The sequence below is a fragment of the Protopterus annectens genome, chromosome 13.part0, assembly GCF_019279795.1.
Source record: "Protopterus annectens isolate FY-2018-M chromosome 13.part0, PAN1.0, whole genome shotgun sequence".
NCBI lineage: Eukaryota > Metazoa > Chordata > Ceratodontiformes > Protopteridae > Protopterus > Protopterus annectens.
Window position 1 is genome coordinate 876,135,130 of NC_056747.1, and position 14,160 is coordinate 876,149,289.

The following is a 14,160-nucleotide window of genomic DNA, read 5'->3' on the forward strand; positions in this document are numbered from 1 at the left end:
TTGTCTGATATACCAAACATCAACACTTGTCTACAGCTATATAAAGCAAATGTAGCCCTGATGTAGATGAACAAAGCTAGATATGAATGTGTATGAAGAACCATAAAATGTATATTGATGTTGCATTAACAGTCCTATCACCAAGTTGAAATAGTTATCATATAGGAAACTGTAGTTAGAACAGTAGTGTGTATATAACTGTAGCTATTAGAAATGTACAGCATATGTATTGTTATTCGAAGGTGTTAATATTACTTTCTTCACCCCACCCTATAACTACATATAACCCATTCCACGTGAAAATGGTATGTGCAATCACAATTAACACCCCTGGACGTTTGTCTTGTTGGGTCATATATATTTGCATGTCTGTTGATGCATCTGCCCTGTTCATACATCCACACCTGATGGCCTGTTGCCATCAATTAACCCTGCATGTTGTTGGACTGTGTATTTCTGTTCAAATTATGCATGTGTTATGCATGCTGTTCAATGGTGTGAATATCTTGGTGTTTGGTTAATGGGAATACTAATGCATGCTGTTACAACTAATTGTGAATGGTATTATATGTCACTAACCCAAACTGTCATGACATAATGCAAAACATAGTACGACAGGGAAGGCGGGTTCCAGCGGACCCACCTCTCCCACCTCAGCTGGCGAGTGCACCTGGCACTAGTGCTGAGTCCGGACCCTCCTCCGGTGGCCCTGTGCCACCTGCGGGTGGAAGCGCTGCAGGGGATGGGGCTCGACCCCCTCTGCAAGTGTGGCCGGAGGAGATCCACCACTCACCCTCCGTAGCATCCGGACTGTGGTGCGTAGGGAGATTCGGGACTCTGTCCTTGAGCCCCTACGCCAGCTCGAGGCATGGGTGGCACAACTAATGGGCATGCCTGTTGCCCCACCTACACAGCCCCCAGCACAGCCCCATCCTGGGCAGTGAAGGAACAGTGGCAACTGCCTATGGGTGGGGATATCAGTTCCACTGTTGCCATCTGTGGGCTCATGGGCTCTGGATATCCAAACCTCCGTCCCCGTCAATTGTGTAACCCCCCCACACGTGTCATACACCGCCCCTGTATGCGTCTTGTTTGTCTTGTCTGTTTACCTACCCAAGCTACCTCCCCAGCTGTACCGACTACCTTCACCTGACATACCACTCTCACCTGAAAAAAAAAAAAGGGCACTCTGTACCCACAAAAAAATTACGCCCCATACATAGCTGCCCATTCCGCACACATGTCTACTGGACATGGAACATATCAATTCCAACTGGCTGTACAACAAGTATTATTGTTGTCCTGACACCTCTCTCAGGGGTGGAAGGTTTCAAATGTCACACCAAATTACATATATATGCACAGCTGTTGCTGATGAAGAAATGGGCAGCTATGGGCCTTACCTACATCCCTCCTGCACATCCCAAGCTTGTTTCCCTACTGTCTTACCCTCTTTGTGACCCCTTTTTCACCACTTTCCTGTCTCCCCATTTTTCTTTTCTTTCAAGGAAAATAGCGCGGGTGTGCGCAAGAGTAAGCACGTTTAAGTGGTTGTAATCAGGTGTGCGCTTGTGTGCGCGGAGCTAACCGCCAGTGCGCATGCATGAGCTCCGCGCAAACCAGCGCTAACCCGGTTACAACTGCTTAAAAGTGCCTTAGTCACTTTGATTGACAGGTCCTGTACTCAGTTCAAAAGCAAAATAAAATCCCACTGTGAGTCCCGAACCCAGGACCTTGGCAACTGTAGTCTGCATGACTTACCACTAAGCCATGACTCTTATACAAGAACATTGTGCTAAAGTAAATATATCATGTAACAGTAGGAATGAATGTAAAGGGAATATAGATGTGTAGTACACAAAGCATGACATTTAGAATTACTATCAAAACTGGTGGATTTCCATAATAGTAGTGTGTGAACAGAAACAGCCATGCTAGTTGGAAGCTAGTAGGTAATAATGTCACTATAGCACCTTGCAAGACACACACATACTCACAGCAGGATAAGCACTGCCCATACCCCACAACCTCTTACAGGAACACATCTGGACCAAGTAATAAAATATGTGGAGCAAAGGCCCAAAACCAGGGACACATTACAAATAATGTTACAACAAACGCAGACAGTTCAGAAAGTAACAGGGTCTACACTTTGTGGGATGTTTGGAAGGGTATGCAGTCTGGAACTTGAATGTTTGTCACCATATTCTGACTTGAGCCCAGAGTGACTTGCCAGAAAAAGGTGTGCATGAGATATTGACCAAATTATGAGGCAGAAATGTGGACAACCTGCAAATATCTGTACACATGACGGGTCCGACACCACCATATTTGAATAGTTAAGAGCCTAGACATAGCAACAGTGAATGACTTACAGGGATGCCCCACAGACCCCATGTGAAATGTACAAACAGTAGGCAGAAAGGTGTAACACATGCAATGGTAACTATGGAGTCCGGAAAGTATTCACCACTTGCATGGCAGAAAAAGTGTAGTAATACATATGCTCATGCTAACCCACAGTCACAACTGCAGCATACCAGACATTTTAATGGGTGTACCCCACTGATATGTACCATTCCATGAGGCACATAACAGATGAACCTGAAAGTCTCTGGGGCCTGCTCAGCAGCATACTCAAATACCCTAATAGATGTCAAGGCCCACACCATGGCCAGACCACACTGCATGCTGTAACACCCTAGCAGATATAGCAAGCATTCCAAGGTGTGAATGTACATGGAAAATAGGAAAGCTACAGCAGCACACTACAGTCAAGACACCTAGCAGGCATACAAGTAGTGACTGTAAAGGGCAACTATTGAAGCCTTAGCAACAGAGTGCAAGCAAAAGTGAAAGGAAAGCACACACACACACACACACACACACACATTAACAGTAGTAGTAGTTGTAGGTGTCAGTGTACATACACAGTTAGTACAGGAAACTGGAGAAATGAATGGAGGAATGTTAATCTACAACACACCTGGAAATATGAGAGAGATACCAACCTTTACACTCACAGAACATTGTCCACAGCATAACAGCATGGTCCCTGCCCTTAACATCTGAAAGGGCTACGCCTATCTCACACACCTTTTTATAGCACTGTTCTGAAATCACAGTGAGAACTGCAATCAGTACACAACTGGCTGCATGCAATTAGCAAATGCTGGCTAACAATTGGTGCAGAGGCCATCACATGGGCATATGCAGATACCTACAAAAGTATGCTGTACTCCATGTCCACGCATGCAATACTTTCATTGCACCCTGAGAAGGACGTGAGAGACAGACAGAGAGAGAGAGAGACAGAGACAGAGAAAACTGCAATTAAGCAGACAGAAACAAATTGTTCAGCAACAGCTACCTGAAAGCTGACAACTGGGAATTGGAGCAGCAGGACAGAGAACCAGACAGCAACACAAGCAGCTGTGACAAACACAGGTAATGTAAAGTAATACTATAAAGGTCTACATACTGTGAACCCTCCATATGTGTCATTGGTCTGTATCCATATGTATATGAAGATGTGTAAAGGGCAGGGGACATACAGCAACTATCAGTGAAGGCTGTACATACATTTGTATGTGAGAGCATCTATGTGCACATATCAATGTTGTTTGATTGTAGGTTGTAGTGCCATGTACAAAGTAGGTTACACAGTTATGTATGTTTAGCAGTATGTTAGTGTGTGTATACAGTATGGTAGACAAATATGTTGATATACCTGTCTAACATATGGATACGTATGTATGTCAACATATGTATGTGTATATATATATATATATATGTATATATATATATATATATATATATATATATATATATATATATATATATATATATATATATATATATGCATATATGTATACATACATAGAGAGAGAGATGTAGGAATACATAGACAGATGTAGATAGAATATTGTACAAACATATCTATGTAATGCACACATACAGATATAGATATATGTAGATACATATACATAGACAGACTGATCTGACTACCTACAGGTATGACTGTATATGACGACCTGCAACACAGCCTGTCCCACCCCCTCTGTCACTCACACCCCCTCTGTGCCCCCTTCCCCACATCTATAGCAATATATGTACATCAATATATATATATGTGTATATGTATGGGACATATATATATATATATATATATATATATATATATATATATATATATATATATATATATATATATATATATATATATATATATATATATATATATAGAGAGAGAGAGAGAGAGATGTATATAAATTCTGAGTGAGGCACATGTGTACAGATGTATTGCAACAGGTGCCTGGTGACAAAGGCATGGAGTGAACACCAGTGTCAAATCTGGAGTACCATACCACATTCCAGATCACCTACACCAGTAACCACCAGATATGTGATTGGCTGCCCACCACTGCATGTGTCAGGGGTGAACAGGGTCAGAAATGTGTACAATAGTGGCCCCAATGATATTCACAGTGGCACACTATCCCTGGAATACCTGCACATGGTATGTGTCAGCGGACATGGTGAGTCAGGTATGGACATGTAGGTCGGTGTACCCCTCCACACCACATAATGGATGCCATGGTATGGACCTCACATGACAGCTACAGATATGGAGAAGGACACAGTGACATGTACAACACTGTGACAATGCACTCAAACACATTACCAATGCACAGTGACTGACAACACTACAGAGTACACATATGCTACCCACATAGAGGTTACCACTCCCGGATTTACATATGGAAGTCACACCCATGACAGATGTCCAACAACCATAGTAACACCTCACACCATCCACAACCTAAATGTCTGCTGTGTGTCGTCCGTGCCACTGCAATAGAGTGCACATGTGGAGGTAAGAGTTCCTACCCACAGATAAGACTTACCCTGCAATAAACCACACAGTGTTAAGAAGCAAGACTCCCCATGAATACATGTCACACATACCCCTGCTGAATGTTAGTCAGATAGGTAATATGCCATATGAGTCACCCTGTGTAACTGTGTGACAGCAGCAGGTACCATCACACCACATGTGTCACAATGGTCAGGGTAGCAGAACAGTACGCTGCTGTAGACCCAGGGGCAATAGCATATTGTATAGTATTGTATTGTAATGTAATGTATTGTGTTGTATTGTATTGGTATGTTGAGGTGCCTCCTTCGTGGAGTGGAACCACTGCTGCTGTGCACCAGTGTACAGGTACATATCCTGTAGTCAGGCTAGTGTTACATAGCACTTCTATATGTGTGTTTAGCTCCTGTCAGAGGTTATGTAGCATGCAACTGGGGATACCATCAGGTCCCATCCATGTTGTGTATTCTGCTGTCCTGCGGGTGTCTCTCACCTGGACATCTGTGATGACAGGGAGGTTACAGTCAGCTGGGATAACTATGCCTTATTTCGGGGAGAGGGCGGGGTGACACCTGCACTGAACCTGTCTGCCACAATGTTGTCGATATCTGTGGTGTCAGTGAAATATTTGTTGTTGTGTACTACCTATGGGCATAGAGGATGGCTCCTGACCAGGTTGCTAACATAACTGAAGAAGGCCTTCTGGTTATCTGTAGTGTCACTCTTGATTTCCCTCTCAAAGTTGCCCATGTATTTTGTATGATGGAAAATAGATCCTTACCAGTGCTGCTCAGACATGCCCTCCCTTTAGTGAATTATGCTCTGTCTTGCAGTAGCTTCCATCTTCTGTAATACAATCTGTCTATGGCTGGGGTCCACCAGACAGGATGCTGTCCCTTTGTGGAGAGTGTCTTGGTCATATATGGGATTGCATGATCCATGCATTCTCGGAGATGTCTGTAGAAAGCAATTGTGTAGGGGTCAGCATTGTGGGTTGTATCTGCCACTGGCCCAGTGGGCTGAAAGGATACCATATCACTGTTACAAAGTGTAAAGTTTGTATCTGTAATGTTATGCACTATAGTCGTTTGTGCTGGTGGTGGAGGTGGGATATGTATATCCAGGGCAATCAGTGTGTGGTCAACTCACAGTAGTTGATGATGTAGGCCATACAGTACCTAGATACAAACCCCCAGAGTGAGGAGGTGCTCTTGACCTGAATCAGTGTTCTGACTGCTGGGGTTTGGTAGTATGTCATATGGAGTCTGCCAGGTACTGTTGCACAGTTGCTGGCTGAGCACTGATACCTGGCCATCTACATGTGTATCCACCAATAGACAGACAGATGCTACATATGTGAGATATGTTGTATCATAACAGTCGAGTAGCATGTGTAGTATGTGTGCCAAATTCTGCTGACATATATTGCTGATACCAGGTTATTTTCTTTCTCAGGTACATGGCCCACCCGCGGAATCCCACCTACTCCACAGCTGAGGATGAGGAGATACACCAGAGCCTGGTGCGGGATTATGCAATACTCTTTTCCTGCACCAGCCAGAATCATCAGGAGAGGGCTGCACTGTGGCAAGACCTTGTCCGTCGGGTAAATGACATAGGCATGCATAATAGGACATATGAGCAGGTACAACATCACTGCAGTGATTTAATCAGACATGTCCGTCAGCGTGCATCGGATATCCACAGGCAACAGGTCGCCACAGGTGGTGGTGGCTACACATCCCCCACTCACCAGACTGGAGGGACTACTCATGAGTGTAGTGGCTCCAGTCTGCCAGCAACAACAACAGCAGCAGACATGCATTATGATGGAGGCTGGAGCCACACAGCAGCAAGACAGTGAACGTGCAGGTAATATGCCATATGTATAGTTGACTGTTGTGTACACTGGTAGTTAATGCATGTGTGAGGTGTGTCCTTGGTTTGTAGCTGTCACCATAGTATTTAATGTGCAAGTGTGATATCCTCAATATTAGCTGCTGACCTGTGAAAGGCGACTGTTGTACTCCTGACCTGTATCATACTCAGTAACAATGGCACAGTTGTGCCCACTGACATTAGTTTCTTCACGTCTGCAGGACCCTCTGGTATAACAGCAATGCAGCCTATCCATGCTGGTGAGTGTGTATTAACAATTCCTGTAATAGTGTTGATAGTAATAGTACTATTTGGCTCACTTAGTAGTGCTCTTTGTATGCATGTAGGTGTGTCTGTGTCTGTGTGTTGATATCACGCATACTGAGTACTGTACAATTGTGTGAAACTGTGTGCATGTGTGCATGTGTGCACCTGTGCACCTGTGCATGTGTGCATGTGTGCATGTGTGCACCTGTGCATGTGTGCATGTGTGCATGTGTGCATGTGTGCACCTGTGCATGTGTGCATGTGTGCACCTGTGCATGTGTGCATGTGTGCATGTGTGCATGTGCATGTGTGCATGTGTGCATGTGTGCACCTGTGCATGTGTGCATGTGTGCACCTGTGCATGTGTGCACGTGTGCATGTGTGCATGTGTGCATGTATGCATGTGTGCATGTGTGCACCTGTGCATGTGTGCATCGCTGGTAATGTGTAGACATTGTAAACTGTGTTTCCTGTTTCCTTCCCACAGGTTCTGTTGCTGCTCTGGTGTCATGTAGCAGGGAACCTGAGTCAGGTGCCGTGGGTACTGATAATGATGACATCTGTGTAATGGCACAGGAAGGTATGCCAGGGTCCGCCATTGGTCAGCCGATTGACAGTACACAGCTGTCGACCCCATCAATGCGCACAGTTATCCTGCCAATACACCCTTTGTCACCACTGTCCCTAGGTGATGGACAGCATACAGTGGGCATTGACCAGGGTAATGTGGTATCTGTGGCACATGCCTCCCCACACAGCAGCCATGGGCATGGCCCAGAGATGGTACCACACAGACAGATGTCCAGGGTTCTCGTGGGAGCATCCATGGGCGTACTGCCCCTGTCAGGCCTGCCCACAGAGGTCTTACAACCTCAGCTATGTTTCGGACTGTCATGCAGGCACAGTCACGTATGGAACGGTACACCAGACAGGGTCTGAGGGAGCTGACAGCATGTCGCACAGCCATGACTGACAGTATGCGTGACATTGCGGCTGCCATCCGTGATTTCACCAATGTCATAGACAGACGTTGTGGGGACATATGAGACTGGTTCCACAACTACATGTCCATGAGCCAGGGCGATGGTGGCTGGTTGAGGCGTCGACGTGGCCGTATGCCAGCAACAGCAGCAGCTGGCAGTCGTCGCGGATGACAACAGGGCCGGCCGCCTGTAGTGCCAGCAGCAGCCCCAGCAATGCTGGGTCTGTGCTGTCATCAGACCGCCCCAGGAGACCACGTGCACATGGCTCTGGCCAGGCCCGACAGGGATCTGTGTCCAGTCAACGAACACCTGCTTCTGATGACAGTACCCAGTCTGGGTTGGTACCGGATATAGTCCGTAGCACCCCTGCAAGGCACAGGTACCGTGTCCGTGGCCAGAGACAGTGATCTGTATGACCTGGCAGGTACAGTCTGTGGCTGTCCACAAACACCAGTATATGGCAGCCATGAGGTGGAACTGTGTGCATCCATACACACATGCAAATTGACAACACCTAGGGCTACCGCATACACGCACACACTGCATCAACATTGCCCCACCTTCTACTGCTGTCCCTCACCAACACACATACACATACATGTCAATTGGTGGTATGGGTGGCTGACTCAGGCATACCAGGTTCACACCCTGTGCATATGATGAAACTGTGCCACCTCCTGCAATCTGTAACAACTGTGCAGGTACAGGTTAACATGTTGCTGATGCACAGGGTGACCACATAGATGTGTAGTAACAGTATCATGTTGTTAACAGTACTGTGTGCTGAATTAATTGTGGGTATATCACAGCATGCCTGATGCAGTAAGTGTGTGATTGTCATGTCCTGTTGTCTACACCCATGGTAAGTACCATAGTGTATCATCTGCACATGTTGGCATACTGGTGGTAATGATGTCAACAGAAGGCTACATACATAGGTAGCACAGGGGATAGGGTAATGAATGTAGTAATACACAATGATGGACATGTAAATTGCAAGTGGCATGTTGCCCACACTAGACTCTGCATTGCAGATGTTTGAGGATGTTGATATGTGTGCAGTACTACACGACTGGTACAGGACACACAGGAGCACCCTAGCACTGCATGCTCACATCTCATACCATGCTAGACAGCCCCAACACACATAACTAACTGTCACAGGAGGGAGAGTCCCCATATATGTCAGGGATACTGTGGTGGCAGGCCAGGGAGCATACATCCTACTAAGTATGGAACCACTGAGTGAAGGCTCAGTGTCTGTTATTTGACATGTGTATTACTGCAGGTATGAGCACATGAGTTTCTATCCAGTTATTGTACATCCTGACAGTACATGGTCTGTACACTTGTGTGCACTGAGACTGGACCCTAGCCATCTGACCCGTGTATTTCCATGTACATGTGCATAGTGCCTGCATATTTGCAGTGTTACCTACTGGAACTGGTACAGCTTGTTTGTTGTACAATGGACTACATGCAGCCCTGTTTACTGTAGCTTTGTTTGCATGCATGTTTGCTTGCAATTACCCTGGAATACTGATCACACCTGCAATGCATAGTTATAGAGCTTCTGTGGACTCCTAGTGCCATCTGCATAGCCTACTATATGTATGTCCATGTCCCACTTGACAGGATGTCACTGTTTGTCCTGTTCACATGTACATTGCCTGTGACACAGTGCATATGACCTACCTGGCATGTGTCCACGTGAGCAGTCATATATGCTACTGCTAACTAATCACAGGCACTACACCTTCACACATTCATCTTCTGTTGAACTACCTGCTTTGCTAGGGACGGCCTGCACCTGTCACTCCTGGGCTTTCAGATATTGGCAAAGGCTCTTGCTACCCCCATAGTGCCTATGTTAGGCAGGGCTCAAATGACAAACCCACCTTCATAGGTATCACAAGGGATAAGAAACTAAGAGCAATGCTACCCAACGCCAGAAGTCTAAACCACCAGATGCATGCACCCAAAACACTCCTTGGCATGGAAAACATCGATATCTGTGCAGTAACAGATGCCTGGTTCAGGGCTACTGAGAGCACACCAGCACTACCAGGTTTAACCCGGTTGATTTCTTTGAAACAGTCACCAAGACCATTGACGAGGGGAAGGTGGTTCACACAGCCTACCTGGACCTTGCAAAAGCCTTCACAACAATACCCCACTTGGGCATTCTAGAGAAGCTCACCAGCTTAAATATAAGCCCCTATGTCACTAGATGGATTGCACAGTGGCTCAAGGACAGAACCCACATGGTTAGCATTGCTGGAGCCATGCCAGACCCCACAACAGTTACAAGTTGTGTCCCACAAGGCTCAGTCCTGGGACCTCTCATAGGTTCATAGATTAGTACTAAGCTAACTGCCCTTGTGAGCCATTTTAAGCCTAGCCAATTATCCCTTGTGAGACTCAAACCCTGCACCTTCAGTTTATAAGGCAAACACCTTAACCATTAGGCCACCCTCCCAACTCTCTTGTTTGGTATATATTTATTGGAGGTACAGGCCAACACGGACGGACTGTGGCTGTCCAAATATGCAGATGATTGCAAACTGGCCACCATAATCGACTCTCCAGCTGACACAAGCATCTTCCAAAGGGGCATCATAGCAACAGACAACTTGTGCCAGAGCCATGGCCTTCTGCTGAACAGTGTTTAGAAAGGGGAATGTGCATCCTGTAGTCTGTTCACCTAGTTGCCAAAAGGGACATCGTCCTCACACACACTAACCCCCCTCAGCCAAAAACACACACTTGCCAATTGCAGGATTCAAACCCCTATCTCACTATGTTATGATACTGGAGACAGATGCATTAGCAGAGCACGCTATTTGCATTACTCGGAGTTTTCCCTTCTCCTGCTTTACTTATAGAGTGCTGACATCATCAGTGTTTAGAAAAGGGAATGAGCATCCTGTAGTCTGTTCACCTAGTTGCCAAAAGGGACATTTCTTTCATACACACTAACCCCCCTCAGACAGAAGCACACACTTGTTATTCGCAGGATTCAAACCCCTACCTAACTATGTTATAACAATTGAGATGGACGCATTAGCAGAGCGCTCTATTCGCATTATTGGGAGGTTTTTTTCTCCTGCTGTACTTATAGGGTGCTGACATCATCGGTGTTTAGAAAGGGAATGTGCATCCTGTAGTGTGTTTTCCTAGTTGCCAAAAGGGACATTTCTCTCACACACACTAACCCCCCTCAGACAAACACACACACTTGCCATTCGCAGGATTCAAACCCCTACCTAACTATGTTAAAACACTTGAGACGGACGCATTAGCAGAGTGCGCTATTCGCATTACTGGGAGGTTTCTTTTCTCCTGCTGTACTTATAGGGTGCTGACATCATCGGTGTTTAGAAAGGGAATGTGCATCCTGTAGTGTGTTTTCCTAGTTGCCAAAAGGGACATTTCTCTCCCACAGACTTACACACACACCAACCCCACTCACACACACACACTGAGCATTTGCAGGACTTGAAACCCCTACCTAACTATGTTATGACACTTAAGATGGATGCATTAGCAGAGCGCGCTATTCGCATTACTGGGAAGTTTCTTTTCTCCTGCTGTACTTATAGGGTGCTGACATCATCTGTGTTTAGAAAGGGGAATGTGCATCCTGTGGGGAGGCAGACACCAAGCACACTCTGGCTAAGCTGTCATTCCCTAGGGCAAACAGCCTAGTGTTGACCTCTACACCCATATGTTTAATTGTCAAATGCACATTATTTGTTGCTGATAGACTGTTTGCACATCTTTCTTGCCATAGCATTCCCTGTTTGTATGAACAACTTGTGCATCTGTGGAAGATGTTTGCATATGGGAGGGATCCACTATATCACGTATGTCTCTGTAGTCATTTAACTGTGTGCACTGGGCAGACTGCTGTAATGTGGTTGGTTCCTGGAATAACACATAAAAATACCAGATATGTGTGTCCAACTGCTAAACCGAGATTTGGCCTAAGTGTGTGAGCATGCCCAGTTCAGCCTTCCCATGGCATGTTGTCTGACATATGTCTCATTTATCAAAGTGTGTGAGCATGCCCAGTGTGAGCATTCCATATGTTGGACTCTGCAGCCCACCACATTTGTGGATGAGTGTGAACTTCAACAAATATCACCCGTTTATGGTTGTGTGTTGTGTGTCATGTTGTGTAGTTACTGTACAACTGCTTTGTGTGTGAACACAACAGGATTATACTGTGCCTGCAGTGTTTGCATGGGATACTTTGCATACAGTTGTCAACATCCTTTCACACTGACCTAACACTGTAGTACTGTATAGTGTACTGGTAGTACTTTGACTGTGGTGGACAGTATCCTGGGCTTTACTGCTATCACTGCTTTACATTTCGATAGTGGGCACAACAGCCTGGTTAGGGGCCAGTTGTGTACATCTCACCATGTTGCATTCTGTTCAGATATGAACTACTTAAACCAGGCTTGTCCAACATTGGTAGTGTATTCCACAACATAGGTGTACATTTGCAAACACTAGCAATGTGCCCTAGTCCATGTCTAATGCTAGTTGGAGAGTGTGTTTGTCCTTCAACACACATTGTAAGTGGAGTTTGCCATGACATATGTCATGGTTAGTATACTGTGCCTCTGTCTACCTGTGACATGACAGTGATACCCAGGATAAATCTACCATCACCCATCCACTCATCAGGATTCCTATTGAGGAAGATTGATAAGTGACTCTATGGGTAGCCTGTGCTGGGGGTTCACTCATGGGTGGGAGTGGCTTCTGTGTTATGGATCATGCAGTACAGCTTGTCCTATGTAAGTCAGTGCTGGGGTTCAGGTCTCTCATGTGCATAGCTCACTGCCATTCAGATTGTACAAGGTGCAGCATGTTTATTGATGCCAGCAACACAGGCAACACATGGCATCTGTGCAAGCTCTTTGATACTCCTGATGAAGTACTGTTGGGGACTTTACGGTTGATGGAGGTGTCTGCTGAGGTACATCCCACAGGGGCTATTGTAGTCAATTGTACCGCTGATGAAGGATGACTGCAGAGCCACAATGACCTCCCTTATCTAGATCTGACAGCCTTCATGATTAGGTGGGTATATGGTATGTTTCTGTAAACACTACAGCACATGTTTGTCCAATGCAGGATATCTATCACCTTGTGTCCCCAGGTCTCTCATTACATGTTAACTACATAATGGGTTAACACCTATGTGGTAATTGGTGGGCACTTACTGTATATCCATGGGGGTGACTATACACGTTTCTGCAATTAGCTTGCTGACATGGCTATGGCACCAGTTGTCTGTTTCTATGTGGCCCTTTTGTGGGATGCTTGTGTCAGCTGGTGGATCATATGTGGTGAGCAGTTTGTAGTCCTCTGCAAACATGTTCGGACACAGTCCTTCCATGTTTGCCTGTACCTATGGGACATATATACCAGACGAGGGAGATCCCAGGACAAAGCCTTGTGGGATGCCAGTTATATCTGGTTTGTAGTCTGACATGGCTGCAGCATGTCTGACCATGTTTGTTCTGTCCTTGGTCTGGTTTGCAACCCCTCTACTGACATGTGGGTTTATATTTAAGCTGGTGAGCCTATCTATAATGTACACGTAGGGTATTGTAAAGAAGCCTTTGCAAGGTCCAGCTACACTGTGTGGAGCACATTGCCCTCATCAATGACCATAATGACTGTTTCAATTGAGTCAAACATGTTTAGGGGCAGGATCTGCACTTCAGAAAGCCACACTGGGTTGGGTCCAGTGTCAGTAGGTCCCCAATATCTTTATGTCTGTGGTACATGCTGATCCTTTCCATAGCTGTGCAAACCGAGCTTCTCAGGATTCTGGGGTAGTAGTTTTCAGTATCCATTCAGGCAACACCTTTGTTGAGAAGGACCACTGTTGTTGTACACTGCTCTTTGGGTACATATTCTGTGGTAAGGCTGACATTGAGCAGTAGTGTGGTTTGGCATTCCATTCATCTTGGAGTCCATGTTGCACTAAGCCCAGGACACCATCTCATACCATTGCTGCTGTGTGTTTTGCTTTGTAGATGTTGGCTGTTACCTCAGCATCTGCAATGTCAGGGGGCCAGCAGTCTGCTGGGATAGATATTCTGCATTCGGGGGGGGTTGCACTGCACCTGT